The sequence below is a fragment of the Trachypithecus francoisi genome, unplaced genomic scaffold (assembly GCF_009764315.1).
Source record: "Trachypithecus francoisi isolate TF-2019V2 unplaced genomic scaffold, Tfra_2.0 Contig00181, whole genome shotgun sequence".
In the NCBI taxonomy this organism is placed as follows: domain Eukaryota; kingdom Metazoa; phylum Chordata; class Mammalia; order Primates; family Cercopithecidae; genus Trachypithecus; species Trachypithecus francoisi.
The window spans coordinates 300,705-315,525 of NW_022680500.1; the positions used below are offsets into that span (position 1 = coordinate 300,705).

General features: G+C 39.2%; 1 non-coding gene across 1 annotated transcript; it reads right to left on the bottom strand.

Annotated features, from left to right (window-relative positions):
• Positions 1-6,037: 6,037 nt before the first annotated feature.
• Positions 6,038-6,140, bottom strand: LOC117075740. The gene has a single exon (XR_004434101.1). It is a non-coding gene; the product is annotated as a U6 spliceosomal RNA (small nuclear RNA).
• Positions 6,141-14,821: the final 8,681 nt, after the last annotated feature.

Consider the following 14,821-nt stretch of genomic DNA (forward strand, 5'->3'; position numbering starts at 1 on the left):
TGACATACGAGGATTAATTCAAAAATAGGGTGGAGCAAGAAGGAAGAATAAATATGTCCTAAATAAATAAAGGTGTCTTAAAATATTGAAGGATTGTCATTTTAGAAGAAGGTTTACACTTACCCTTGTTGTATCACCTGGGAAGCTTTAAGAAACAAAACAATAGTAAAATATGACTGGGAACCACTCTCAGAGATTCTGATTAATTAGTCTGGAGTGGATCCTGGGCTCTGGTATGTTTTAATTGGTGGTTCTAGTATGCAGCTAGGCTTGAAAACAACCATGGTAGAAGGTTGAACAAAATGACTAGTTTGGCTAAGAGATTACATCCGAATATAGGCTAAAAGCAGAGATTATTTAGCCTCAACTTCGGAGAATTAAGTAGATTTGAAGTAGTGCAAAAAAGATGTACATTTATATACCTTTTTTTCCCAAAAATCTCTTCAAGTTAGACTAAAGCGTAATTTAGCTTGATAAGTACCATTCTAGATGACAAGACTTTTATATCAATCAACTTAGTCACCAATAGATATTGAACAGCTATTATGTGTAAGATTCTAAGCATGTCCTGTAGGGCAACGATTCCCATCCTAACTGATCATAAGAATCACTTATGGATGAATTGAACCACCCACAGATACTTTGATTTTAATTCAGTATGTATGATTTTGAAAAGCTATGTGTGTGGATGTGATAGAAAACCCTGATTAATAATTATTTTTACATTAGGATTTGTTCCTGAATATTTAAGTAGATATAAACTGTTTGACTGAATGAGGAAAGCGTGCGACTTAGAAAAAAATTGGATAAATCCTTTTAAGTACATTTTAATTTTTCTTTTTTTTTCCTTTATTTTCTCCTTGCGGAATTCACAGTCTACCTTTTAATTTTAAGTACATTGTAAATGCGAATCATCACTCCAATATCTTTTATAATTTCATATTTTCATGTATTTTAATTTCCAATTACTGAAATCAGAGCATCAACACATTTTATTACACCCACAAAGAGAATTTGTTACTGACAATTGTGGATGAATTTATTGGATCAGGAACAACATTACTAAGCTTAAATGTAATAGATCTAGGCCGGGCACAGGGGCTCACACCTGTAGTCGCAGTACATTGGGAGGCAGAGGCAGAGGCAAGCAGATCACTTCAGCCCAGGAGTTTGAGACCAGCCTAGGCAACATAGTGAAACCCGATCTCTACAAAAAAGACAAAAATTAGCTGAGCATGGTGGTGTGTGCCTGTAGTCCAGCTACTTGGGAGGCTGAGGTGGGAGAAACGCTTAACCCAGGAGGTGGAGGCTGCAGTGAGCCATGATTGCGCCACTACACTCCAGCCCAAGTAAAGAGTAAGACCTTGTCTCAAAAAAAAAAAAAAAAAAGTAATAGGTCTAAAGGATTATTGTATTCATAGCAAGTTCTAAACTCAAACTTCAATACTCTCTAGTTTTGATATACCTCTTCTATTTTTTCCTTCCATTCTGTGCCCACTGCCCTTCTTCTGGTTCAAGCCTGAAGCCTGAAACTGACCCCTGATATACCCATTTTAAGTCACTCCTTTGCTCCTGTTGAATGCAGAATTAAGTCCATATGCCCTTGTGATGCCCATCATGACTTGGTTTTATTCTAAGCTTTCCATTATTGTCCTTCATATCCTTGCCTCCCTTGAAATAACTTTTATTCCACTCTTTTTATTTGAATTTTACACATCTTTTAAAGTTTAGCTCAAAATCTGTTCCACTCCAGAAACCTCCCCCCCCAAATTCCTCAGCAGTAGCACACTCAACCTTCTTGTGTCTTATAACACTTCGACCATGTTGGTCTTGGGATCATAGTTCTTTCAATTCACATCTCATCTTCCTTACTAAATTGTCAATTTCGTGAAATTAGGAATTGCATCATGTAGTTTGTCATTTCCAACATGTGGAACAGTTATGTATGCATAATGAAAAGAGTCAAGATAATGCAAAGTTAAGTTCCAGCTAAACCAAATGACATGTGATAGGTTATTTTGATTTCACTGAATCCTAATTTTCTATTCTTCAAAATTCTTGAACATTCAGGCAAATGTGCCACTTACCTTGCATATTTGTCTTAAGGTCTAAAGGGATAATCTATCATTTTTGACATACAGAGGCTCTCATTAAATATTTGTTCTTTCTTATCTCTCAAAAATATCTACCATAATACTTTGAAACTAAGCTCAATACATAACAATAAAGCTATAGGATATCTAAGACACTGAGGGCCTGAACTAGGTAGTGTTATGAATTAAAAGGAAAAGGTAGATGTTGAAAAATGTTATAAGCTAGAATTGATATGAGTCAGTAATTTTCTGGGGAGAAAAATGACTGAGATTTTAATCCTGGGAATATTATGCCATTTGATTAAAAAAAGAGGGGCGGGCGTTGTGGCTCACACCTGTAATCCCAGCACTTTGGGAGGCCGAGGAGGGTGGATCAGGAGGTCAGGAGATTGAGACCATCCTGGCTAACACGGTGAAACCCCGTCTCTACTAAAAATACAAAAAATTAGCCGGGCGTGGTGGTGGGCGCCTGTAGTCCCAGCTACTTGGGAGGCTGAGGCAGGAGAATGGCGTGAACCCAGGAGGTGGAGCTTGCAGTGAGCCAAGATCGCGCCACTGCACTCCAACCTGGGCGACAGAGCGAGACTCTGTTTCAAAAAAAAAAAAAGAGAGAGAGAGAGACCAAGAACTTTTTTGAGGAAATGAGTCAAAGGAAGTAAGTGTAGGCAATGCCATTCTAAAGGAAAAGTTGTAGGAGCACTAGTATTTTCATAGGCTTCATGGAAATGATCTGGAGGGCCAGTCATGAAAGGGTGTGTTTAAACAAAATGCATTGATATTTATGAACTTGAATGTCAGTTTCAAACTTTGACTGTTAATAGTGGAGAAGTCTGGAATTAAGGGTTGATCTAGGAGATAAGTGTTAAATTTTAGGAATTCTTGAACCTTTAATAGTTTCCTTTTGTTTCCTCAAAAGAAATGGTTCTTCTGTAATAAGTTATATTGTAATCAAAGAATAATATTTACTTACTCTCTTTTTAATTTTTACTTTTCTTTTCTTTTTTTTTTTTTTTTTTTGAGATGGAGTCTTGCTCTGTCACCAGGCTGGAGTGCTATGGCGCAATCTCGGCTCACTGCAGCCTCCACCTCCTGGGTTCAAGCGATTCCTGCCTCAGCCTCCCAAATAGCTGGGACTACAGGCGTATGCCACCACGCCCAGCTAATTTATTTATTTATTTATTTATTTTTGTATTTTAGTAGAGATGGGGTTTCACCATGTTGGCCAAGATGGCCTCGATCTCTTGACCTTGTGATCCACCCACCTTGGCTTCCCAAAGTGCTGGGATTACAGGCATGAGCCACCACGCCCAGCCTTTACTTTTCATGGATACATATAGGTGTATATGTTTGTAGAATACATGAGATGTTTTGATAAAGGCATGCAGTGTGAAATAAGCACATGAAGAATGGGGTATCCATCCCCTCATTTATCCATTGAGTTTCAAACAACCCAATTACTGTTTACATTGTTTAAAAATATATGGTTATTACTGACGATAGACACCTTGTTGTGCTATCAAATACTAGGCTTATTCATTCTGTTTATTTTGTGCCCATTAACCATCTCTACCTCCCCGCTGTCAACCCCCCACTACCCTTCCCAGCCTCTGGTAACCATCCTTCTAATCCCTATGTCCATGAATTCAGTTGTTTTGATTTTTAGATCCCACAAATAAGTGAGAATATGCAATGTTTGTCTTTATGTGCCTGGTTTATTTCACTTAACATAATCTCCAGTTCCATTCATGATGTTGCAAATGACTGAATCTCATTATTTTATGGCTGAATAGTATTCCACTGTGTATATGTACCACATTTTCTTTATCCATTCATCTGTTGGTGGACACTTTGGTTGCTTGCACATCTTTGTTATTGTAAACAGTGTTGCAACAAATATAGCAGTGCAGATATCTCTTTGATATACTGATATCCTTTCTTTGGGGTAAATATCCAGCGGTGGGATTGCTGAATCATATAGTAGCTCAATTTTTAGTTTTTTGAGGAACCTCCAAACTGGTCTCCTTAGTGGTTGTACTAATTTACATTCCCACCAACAGTGTATGAGGATTCCCTTTTCTCCACATCCTCGCCAGCATTTGCTATTGCCTGTCTTAGATGTAAGCCATTTTAACAGGGGTGAGATGTTATTTCATTGTAGCTTTGATTTACATTTTGCTGATGATCAGTTATGTTGAACACCTTTTCATATGCATGTTTGCCATTTGTATGTCTTGTTTTGAGTACTGTCCATGCACATCATTGCCTATGTTTTGATTGGATTATTAGATACTTTTTCCATTGGAGTTCTTTGAGTTCCTTATATATTCTGGCTATTAACCTTTGTCAGATGGGTGGTTTGAAAATATTTTCTCCAATTCTGTGAATTGTCTCTTCACTTTGTTGATTATATCCTTTGCTGTGCAGAAACTTTTTAACTTGATATGATCCCATTTGTCCGTTTTTATCTTGTTGCCTGTGCTTGTGGGGTATTGCTCAAGAAATTTTTGCCAAGACCAGCGTCCTGGAGATTTTCCTCAATGTTTTCTTGCAGTAATTTTATGGTTTGAGGTCTTACATTTAAGTCTTTAATGCATTTTGATTTGAATTTTGTCTATAGAGGAGATAGGGGTCTAGCTGCATTTTTCTGCATATGGATATCCAGTTTTCCCAGCACCATTTATTGATGAAACTGTCTTTTCCCCAGATTATGTTCTTGGCACCTTTCTCAAAAATGAGGTCACTGTAGGTGTGTGGATTTGTTTCTGGATTCTCTATTCTGTTCCATTGGTCTATGTGTCTACTTTTATGTCAGTACCGTGCTGTTTTGGTTACTTTAGCTCTATAGTATAATTTGAAGTCAGGTAACAGAAGAACAATGCCTCCAGTTCTGTTCTTTTTACTTAGGGTAACTTTGGCTATTCTGGGTCTTTTGTGGTTCCATATAAATTTTGAGATTTTTTTCTATTTCTGTGAAGAATGTCATTGGTGTTTTGATAGGGATTGCTTTGAATCTGTAGATTGCTTTGGGTCCTATGGAGATTTTAACAATATTGATTCTTCCAATCCATGAACATGGAATATTTTTCTATTTTTTGGTGTCCTCTTCAATATCGTTCACCAGTGTTTTACTGTTTTCATTTTAGAGATCTTGCATTTCTTTGCTTAAGTTAATGCCTAGGTATTCAATTTTATGTGTGACTATTGTAAATTGGATTACTTTTTTAAATTTTTTAAATTTTACTTTAAATTCCAGAATATAAGTGCAGAACATGTTGGTTTGTTACATAGGTATATATGTGCCATGGTTTGCTGGACCTATCAAACCATCATCTAAGTTTTAAGCCCTGCATGTATTAGCTATTTGCCCTAATGCTCTCCCTCCTTTTGCCCCCACCCTCCAACTGGTCCCGGTGTGTGCTTTTCCCCTCCCTATGTCCATGTGTTCTCATTATTCAACTCCCACTTATGAGTGAGAACATGCAGTGTTTGGTTTTCTGTTCATGTGTTAGTTTGCTGAGGATGATGGCTTCCAGCTTCATTCATGTCCCTGCAAAGAACATGATCTCATTCCTTTTTATGGCTGCATAGTATTCCATGGTGTATATGTACCACATTTTCTTTATCCAGTCTATCATTGATGGGCATTTGGGTTGGTTCCATGTCTTTGATATTGTAAATAGTACTGTGATAAACATTCATGTGCCTGTGTCTTTATAGCAGAATGATTTATAATCCTTTGGGTATATACCCAGTAATGGGATTTCTGGGTCAAATGGTATTTCTCATTCTAGATCCTTGAGGAATCACTACACTGTCTTCCACAATGGTTGAAATAACTTGCATTCCCACCAACAATTTAATAGTGTTCCTATTTCTCCACAGTCTCGCCACCATCTATTGTTTCTTGACTTTTTAATAATCACCATTATGACTGGCATGAGATGAAAACTATGGAATGCTTCATGAATTTGCATGTCATCCGTGTGCAGGGGCCATGCTAATCTTCTCTGTATCATTCCAGGTTTAGTATATGTGCTGCCAAAGCAAGCATTTGAATTATTTTTTAATTTCTTTTTCGGATTGTTCACTGTTGGCATATAGAAATGCTAGTTCTTTTTGTGTGTTGATTTTGTTTCCTGAAACTTTACTGATTTTGTTAATCAGTTCTAATAGTTTTCTTGTGGAGTCTATAGGTTTTCCCAAATATAAGATTATATCATCATTGGCAAACAAGGATAATTTGACTTCTTCCTTTCCCATTTGGATGCCCTTTATATATATTTTTTTGTCTGATTGCTCTAGCTAGGACTTCTAGTATTATGTTGAATAACAGTTTTGACACTGGGCATCCTTGTCAAGTTCCAGATCTAGAGGAAAAGCTTTCAGTTTTTCCCCATTCATTGTAATACTAACTGTGGGTCTGTTGTATATGGCTTTTATTATGTTGAAGTATGTTCCTTCTATTCCCCAGTTTTGTGAGGGTTTTTATCACGAAAGAATGTTGAATTATATCAATGCTTTGTCAGCATCAATTGAAATGATCATATGGTTTTTAATCCTTTATTCTATTATTATGATCTATTAATATCTCATTGATTGCTTTGTATATGTTGAACCATCCTTGCATCCCAGGAAAAACATCCTACTAGGTCATGATGAATGATCGTTCTAATATAGTGTTAAATTCTGTTTGCTAGTATTTTGTTGAGGACTTTTGCATCAATATTCATCAGAGATCTTGGCCTGTAGTTTTCTTTTTTGGATGTGTCTTTGTCTGGTTTTCATATCAGGGTAATACTGGCATCATAGAATGAGTTTGGAAGTATTGCTTCCTCCTGTATTTTTCAGAATAGTTTTAGTAGGATTGGTCCTAGTTCTTTAAATGTTTGCTGGAATTCAGCAATTAGGTCCCAGGCTTTTCTTTACTGAGATTTATTATTATTATTATTATTACGGCTTCTATCTCATTACTTGTTATTGGCCTAAACGGTTTTGGATTTCTTCCTGGTTCAATGTCAGTAAACTGTATCTAACTAGGAATTTGATCAATTTCTTCTAGATTTTCCAAATTACTGGCATATAGTTGCTCATAGTAGCCACTAATGATCCTTTGAATTTCTGCAGTATTGGTTGTAATGTCTCCTTTTTCATTTCTGATTTGATATATTTGGATCTTCTTGCTTTTTTTCTTAGTAGTCTGGCTAATGGTTTGTCCATTTTGTTTAACTTTTCAAAAAAACTTTTTGTTTCATTGATCTTTCGTATTGTACTTTTATTTCAATTTCATTTATTTCTGCTTGATATTTATTATGTCTTTTGTTCTACTAATTTGGGGTTTGGTTTGCTGTTATTTCTCTAGTTCTTTAAGATGCATCGTTTGATTATTTGAAGTTTTTCTAAACTCTCTTTTAATGTAGAGACTTACAGCTATAAACTTCCCTCTGAGTACTGCTTTTGCTGTATTCCATAGGTTTTGGCATGTTATGTTTCTATTGTTACTTGTTTCAAGAAATTTTTCAATATCCTTCTTAATTTCTTCATTGAACCACTGGTTATTCAGGAGCATATTATTTAATTTCCATGTATTTGCATAGTTTTCAAATTCCTATTATTATTGATTTCTAGTTTTATTCCATTGTGGTTCAAGAAGATGCTTGATATTATTTCAGTTTTTTTGAATGTTTTAAGAGTTGTTTTGTGACCTAACATATGGTCTATTCTTGAGAAATACCTATGTCCTGAGGAAAAGAGTGTGTATTCTGCAGTTGTTGCATGACATGTTCTGTAAATATCTGTTAGATCCATTCATCTGTGGTGCAGATTCCATCTGCTCTTTCTTTGTTGACTTTCTGTCTGGAAGATCTTTCTAATGCTGAAAGTGGAGTGTTGAAATCTCCAGCTGTCATTGCATTGGGGCCTATCTCTCTCTTTCACTTGAGTAATATTTCCTTTATATATCTGGGTGCTGCAGTGTTGGGTGCATATCTATTTAAAATCGTTATGTCCTCCCTCTGGCTGAACTGACCCCTTTGTTATCATATAGTGTCCTTCTTCGTCTCTTCTTACAGTTTTGGTCTTGAAATCTATTTTGTCTGATCTAACTATAGTGACTCCTGTTCTGTTTTAGTTTCATTGGCATGGAATGTCTATTTCTATCCTTTCATTTTCAGTCTGTGTGTCTGTATAGATGAAGTATGTTTCCTCTAGGCAACAGATCGGTGGGTCTTGTTTTTTCATCCATTCAGTTAGTTAGTGTCTTTTGATTGGGAAGTTTAGTCCATTTACCTTCAGTATTATTATTGATAAGTAAGGACTTAGTTCTTCCCTTTTGATTTTTGTTTCCTGGTTGGTTGTGGTCTTCTCTTCCTTCTTTCTTTCATTGCTGTCTTAACCTAGTGAAGATGATTTTCTCTGATAATATGATTTAATTTCTTGCTTTTTATTTTTAGTATATCTATTGTATGTTTTTTGGTTTGAGGTTCCCATGAGGCTTGCAGATCCCTTCTTGTAACTTATAACCCATTATTTTAACCTGATAACAACTTAACACACTATTTACATAAACAAACAAGCAAAAAGAAAACTAATACAAACTCGCCCTAACTTCATTCCTCCACTTTTTAACTTTTTGTTGTTTTTACTTACATCTTACTGTACTGTGTCTTGAAAAGTTGTAGTTATTCTTTTTGATTGGTTCATTTTTCAGTCTTTCTACTTATGGTAAGAGTAGTTTATACACCTCTGTTACAGTGTTATAATATTCTGTGGTTTTCTGTGTACTTACTAGTGAGTTTTGTACCTTCAGGTGATTATTTGTTGCTCATTAATGTCCCTTTCTTTCTGGTTGAAGTACTCCCTTTAGCATTTCTTTTAGCACAGGTCTAGTATTGATGAAATCCCTCAGCTTTTGTTTGTCTTGGAAAGTACTTCTCCTTCATGTTTAAGGGATATTTTCACTGAATATACTATTCTAGGTAAAAGGGGTTTCTTTTTTCTTTAGCATTTAAATATATGATGCCACTCTCTTCTATCCTGTAAGGTTTCCATTGAAAAGTCTGCTGCCTGACATATTGGAGCTCCATTGTATGTTATTTGTTTCTTTTCTCTTGCTGGTTTTAGGATCCTTTCTTTATTCTTGACCTTTGGGTACTTGATTATTAAATGCCTTGGGGTAGTCTTCTTTGAATTAAATCTGCTTGGTGTTCTATAATGTTCTTGTACTTAGATATTGATATCTTTATCTAGGTTTCAGAAGTTCTCATTATTATCCTTTTGAATAAACTTTCTACCTTATTTCTTTCTCTACCTCCTCTTTCAGGCCAACAACTCATAGATTTGCCTTTTTCAATATATTTTCTAGATCTTGTAGGTGTGTGTCATGGTATTTTATTCTTTTTTCTTTTGTCTCCTCTGTGTATTTTCAAGTAGCCTATCTTCAAGCTCACTAATTCTTTCTTCTGCTTTATCCATTCTGCTGTTAAAGGACTCTAATTCATTCTTCAGTATGCCAGTTACATTTTTCAGCTCCAGTATTTCTGCCTGATTCTTTTCAATTATTTCAATCTCTTTGTTAAATTTATCTGATACAATTCTGAATTCCTTCTCTCTGTTATCTTGAATTTCTTTGAGTTTCCTCAACACAGCTACTTTGAATCTCTCTATGAAAGTCCACATGTCTCTTTTTCTCCAGGATTGGTCCCTGGTGCCTTTTTAAGTGTATTTGGTGACGTCATGTTTTTCAGAATGGTGTTGATGCTAGTAGATGTTCTGTGGTGTCTGGGCATCAAAGAGTTAGGCATTTAATGTAGTCTTCACTGTCTGGGCTTATTTGTAGCTGTCCTTCTTGGAAAGACTTACCAGATATTTGAAAGGATGTGGGTGTTGTGATCTAAGCTGTGTCTTCTTTCTGGGGCACCCCAGACCCTGTAACACTGTGGGGTTTCGCAGACTTGTAGAAGTGCTGCCCTGATGGTCTTGAACCTGATCTGGGAGAATTCTCTATATGACCAGGCAGAGACTCTTTTTCTCTTCCTTTACTTTCTCCCAAACTTACAGAGTCTCTGTCTGTTCTGAGCCACTTAAATTGGGATGGATTGACACAGGCATCCTTGTGGCCACCACCACTGTGACTGTGCTGGGTCACACCTGAAACACAGAGCTGGGTCTTGCCTAAGGCCCATTGTAACCACTCCCTCACTAATGCCTACGTTTTCTCAAGGCCCTGGGGCTCTACAATCCACAGGTAGCAAAGCCAGCCAGGCCTGTGTCCTTCCTTTCAGGGCAGTGAGGTCCCCTAATCTGTGGGTGAGTCTAGAAGTGTTGTCTGGGAGTCAGAGACTAGAGTTAAAAACCTTAGAAGTCTACCTGGTATTCTATTGTATTGCAGCTGAGCTGGTACTCAAACCACCACACTCCGTCTTTCTTATCCTTACTTCACTTTCCAAAGGCAGAGTAGCCTCACCCCATAGCCACAGCCACCCCTGGCCACAAGGCAAGGTGTACTGCCAGATTACCACTGGTGTTCCGTTAAGGCACAGGGGCTCTTAAGTGCACTTGGGGTGAATTCTGCCTGGCTTGGGACTCACGTTTCAGCTCTGTGAGCTCCCCTGTGGCCCAGGGCAGTCCCAGAAATGCTGTGCAACAGTCAACTCTAGAATCAGGGACCCCAGGAGCCTGCTTGATGCTCTACCCCACTGTGGTGGTATTGGTACCTAAGGGGCAAGACAAAGTCCTCTACTTTTCCCTCTGCTTTTCTAAAGCAGAAGGAGTTTGCCTCATAGCACCACAGCTGGTAATTTCCTGAGCCTCACCTGAAGCCAACAAGCCTCAGAGGCTCAACAAGACCATCAAGGTAGTCCTGGGTATCACTGCTGGTTTATTCAGGTCCCAAGGGCTCTTCAGTTAGCAGATGATGAACGCTGTAAGGATTGAGTCCTTTCCTTCAAGTCAGGGAATACCCTTCTGGCTCAGGGTGTGTCTTGAAATGTCATCTGGGAGATATGGCCTGGAACAGGGTCCTCACAGCTCTGACTGGTGCCCTATCCTTGTGTGGCTGAGCTGGTAACCAAGATGCAAGGCAAAGTCCTCTCTTCTCTTCCCTCTCCTCTCCTCAAGCAGAAGGAAGAGGTCTCTTTTGGAGCCTCAAACCATGCAGCCTGGGATTAAGGGAGGGGTGATTTCAGTCCTTCCTTGGCTGCCCCAGCTGGTGTCTCAATATGTCATGTGCCCCCCACTCACCCCAGTCCACTGTCTCTGGGCCTAGTTCAGTCCTAGGACTCGCCTATGAGTTGCAGTACTTACAGCCTAGACTGCCTTTCAAGTTTACTTAGAGACTGAGAGGACTTTGGCCCTCAGAGGTAAGGTTTGCGGGCACTCAACTTTGAACCACTGGAATCAGCAACTTCTCTCTGGCTAGGGCTGGTTTAAGTGCTCCTTCCCTGGTTGGGTACCAGCTGAGTTTGGTCTAGTTTTCCTTTCTGCTCTAACAGGACAGCACCAAGTTCACTGCCTAACAATTGCTGTGTTCTCCCTTCCAGCATCCAGAAATGCTCTCTGCACCAGGCTGCAGCTGCAGGATGGCGGAGGGGTAGCATCAGCTATTCAGGACCTTTTTTTTTTTTTTCTATCTCTTACGTGCATCTATCAGTGATCTGAAGTTAAAATTGGGTACTTTGAGCTTTCACCTGATTTTTGGTTCTTGTAAAGGTGTTTTTTTCTGTGTAGATAGTTGTTAACTTGGTGTCCTTGTGGGGTGGGGGGACAATCGGTAGAGCTTTCTGTTCTGCCATCTTGCTCTGCCTCCTATATTTACTTATTCTTATTAAAGGTTTTAATGGATGGAAAGTTCAAGATTATACCACTAAGCTCAATTTGCACATAGTAGTTAATCCTGAAAAAGGAAGTCCTGAAATGCATTTTAATTAACTTCTTTACAGTGCTGATGTTAGAGTCGGAGTTAGATAAATCCTATATTCTAAAACAATCTCAAAATAATTCAGAGGTGATACTATATGTAATAGAGATAAATTTATAACTATTCATTATGTTATGTTTTACATGTTTCTAATTACATTTATTCTTATCTTGAGTATGCACTTCTAAAAGTAAGCCTTTTTAGTCCAAGTAATGGTATTGAAAATTAAGCTTTGGTGAAGATATCTAACATAACTTTAAAAATAAGTATCTTCAATGGTTTCTATTTAATATAAGTATAGATACTCCTGCTCTAGTTTAGTTTTTCCTTTTCATTCTTTTCTTTTTTTCTCCTCTTACTGTATATTTTCAAATAGCTTATCTTTGAGTTCATAGATTATTTCTTTTGCCTGGTCAATTCTGAGGTTGAGGCTATTACATTTTTCATTTCATTCATTGCATTTTTAAGCTCCAGAATTTATTTGATAATTTTAAAATATAATTTCAGTCCCTCTGTTAAATGTCTAATTTTGGTCATTTATTGTTTTCTTGATTTCATTAAATTGTTTCTCTATTTTTTTTTTTTGATGTTTCTTGAGATTCCTGAAAACAGTTATTTTGAATCTTTGTCAGTTTGTATAGAGGTCAGCTACTAAGAAATAGTGTTCTTGTGGTAGTGTTTTGTCTCTTGGTTTTTCATGTTTCTCATTGTCTTACATTAATGTCTGCACATTTAAAGAAATGTAAGGACTTATTCCAATTTTTGCAGACTTAATTTTTCTGGGAAAGCCCTTTGCCAGTTAGCCCATGCAGAGATTCCCAGGCAGGCCATCTGGTATGATCCCTGATGCACTTGTTGCTGAAGTCCTTGGGCAGCCTGGCCTGCTAACTGGGTCAGCAGATGAGTGGGCCTGGTATCTGGGTCTTCAGGGTTGGCCCTGAAGCCTGAATCCACTGGGGTGGATCTGATGATTGGGTCTTGAGGAATGGGCCTGGAGCCTATGTCCACAAGGGCAGGCCTGGAGCCTGTATCCACAGGAGCCAGCCTGAAGCCTGGTCCACAGGGGCTCACCTGGTGCTGGGGTAAGCCTTGAACCTGAGTCTATAGGGGTTGGCTGAACACTGGATGGGCCTGACACCTAGGTCCACTAGCATGGGCCTGGAGCCTGAGTCCATGGAGGCTAGTCTAGTACTGGGGTATCTTGGATTATTGAAATGATCACTGAGGTGCCTGGTTCCTGGGATCACTGAGATAGACCTGGAGCCTGAGTCTGCAGGGGTGGTCTTGGAGCCTCAGTCCAAGGGGTCCTGCCTGGTACTGGGGTCTACAGGAGTGGGCATGGACCCTGGGTCTTCTAGAATAAGCCTGGAGCCTGGGTCCTCTGGAGCCTGGGCCCTGGTGCTGGGACCAGTGTGGAACCTGAAGCAGACTCAGCTCCAGTGGCTGGCCTGGAGCCTGAGTCTGCAGAAGCAAGCCTGGAGGCTGCATGTGCAAGGGCTAGCTTAGAGGCTAGGTCTCTGGGGGCTAATGTGGATCTTGGAGCCACCAGACCAGCCTGGGACCTGGGCACACGGGGATGGTCCTGGCACCTGTGTTCATGGGGGCAAGTCCAGCACTGTGGTCTACTGGAACTGACCTGGGCTCTGGGTCTGCTGGAACACTGAGATGCAAGAGCTCCAGCAAGGGCTACAGGAGCCAGCCTGGAGGGTTGGACTGTGGGATCCTGCCTGGTTCTGGGGTAGGCCTGGAGGCTCAGTCTGTGGGTACCAGCCTGTTGGGGCCTATATTAGTTCCCTCGAGGGGCTGGCCTGGAGGCTGAGTCTGCAGGTGCCAGCCTTATGACTAGGGCTGTGGGAGTTGGCCAGGTGCTGGGGCTGGCCCTGGCCTGAAGCCAGGAGCCTTGGGAGCTAGTCCAATGCTGGAGATGGTCGAGGGCACGGTGCTGCTAAGTTTGGCCTGATGTTGGGGTAACCTGGAGACCAAGTCCACTGTGCAGTCCTGGAGCTTGGGGTTGAATGATTCAGCTTGGCACTGGAGCAGGCCTGGAGGCTGAGTCCACTGGTACTGTCCTGGAGTCTAGGGCTGTGGGGGTCTTCCTAGCACTGGATAGTACTGGGGTGGGTCCAGTTTTGGAGTTGGAATCAAAGTTCAGTGCTCATCACTTCCCTCTCCTTCTCTCACACAGAGGGTATCTGTTTCCACTGTATGCTGGGGTTGGTAGAAGGCTGATGCTGATAGTGTAAAACTTTCTTTCCTACCTTCTTGAATGCACCTTATTTCTGTGCTACACCCAGGTACTGCTATAATCTCCTGCATATTTGTTTTGTGTTTTAGTTTTTTGGCTCTTGTGAAGGTATTTTCATTTGTGGATAGTTATTTTAATTGATGTTTCTGTAGAGGGATGAGTGCTGAAGAGTCTTATTCCACCATCTTGATGATGTCTGTCCTAATGGTTTTTTAATTAGAAAGTCCTGCATGCTTGCTTTTCTGCAAAAATTAAGACAGTTGTACAGAGAGTTAAACATTAAGTTGTCTCTCCTTGTTCCTTTTCTAGGCCCACTTACCAGAGTTAACCATTTTTAAATTTGGTTTATTTTATTCCAGATTCTTCTGTGCATATATTTAATTTTTGTTAGTATTGGGAATTTGATGTATTGTATTTGTTCTACAACTTTTTATTCATTTAATAAGCAATTGGCATCTCTGTGAAAGCATGTGGTACCAACTTATTCACTTTGATAGCCAAATAACAATGAGAATTTTGATGTTTGTGACTCATACTGTATAGAAAAATGGATAAACTTTGGCAGAATAC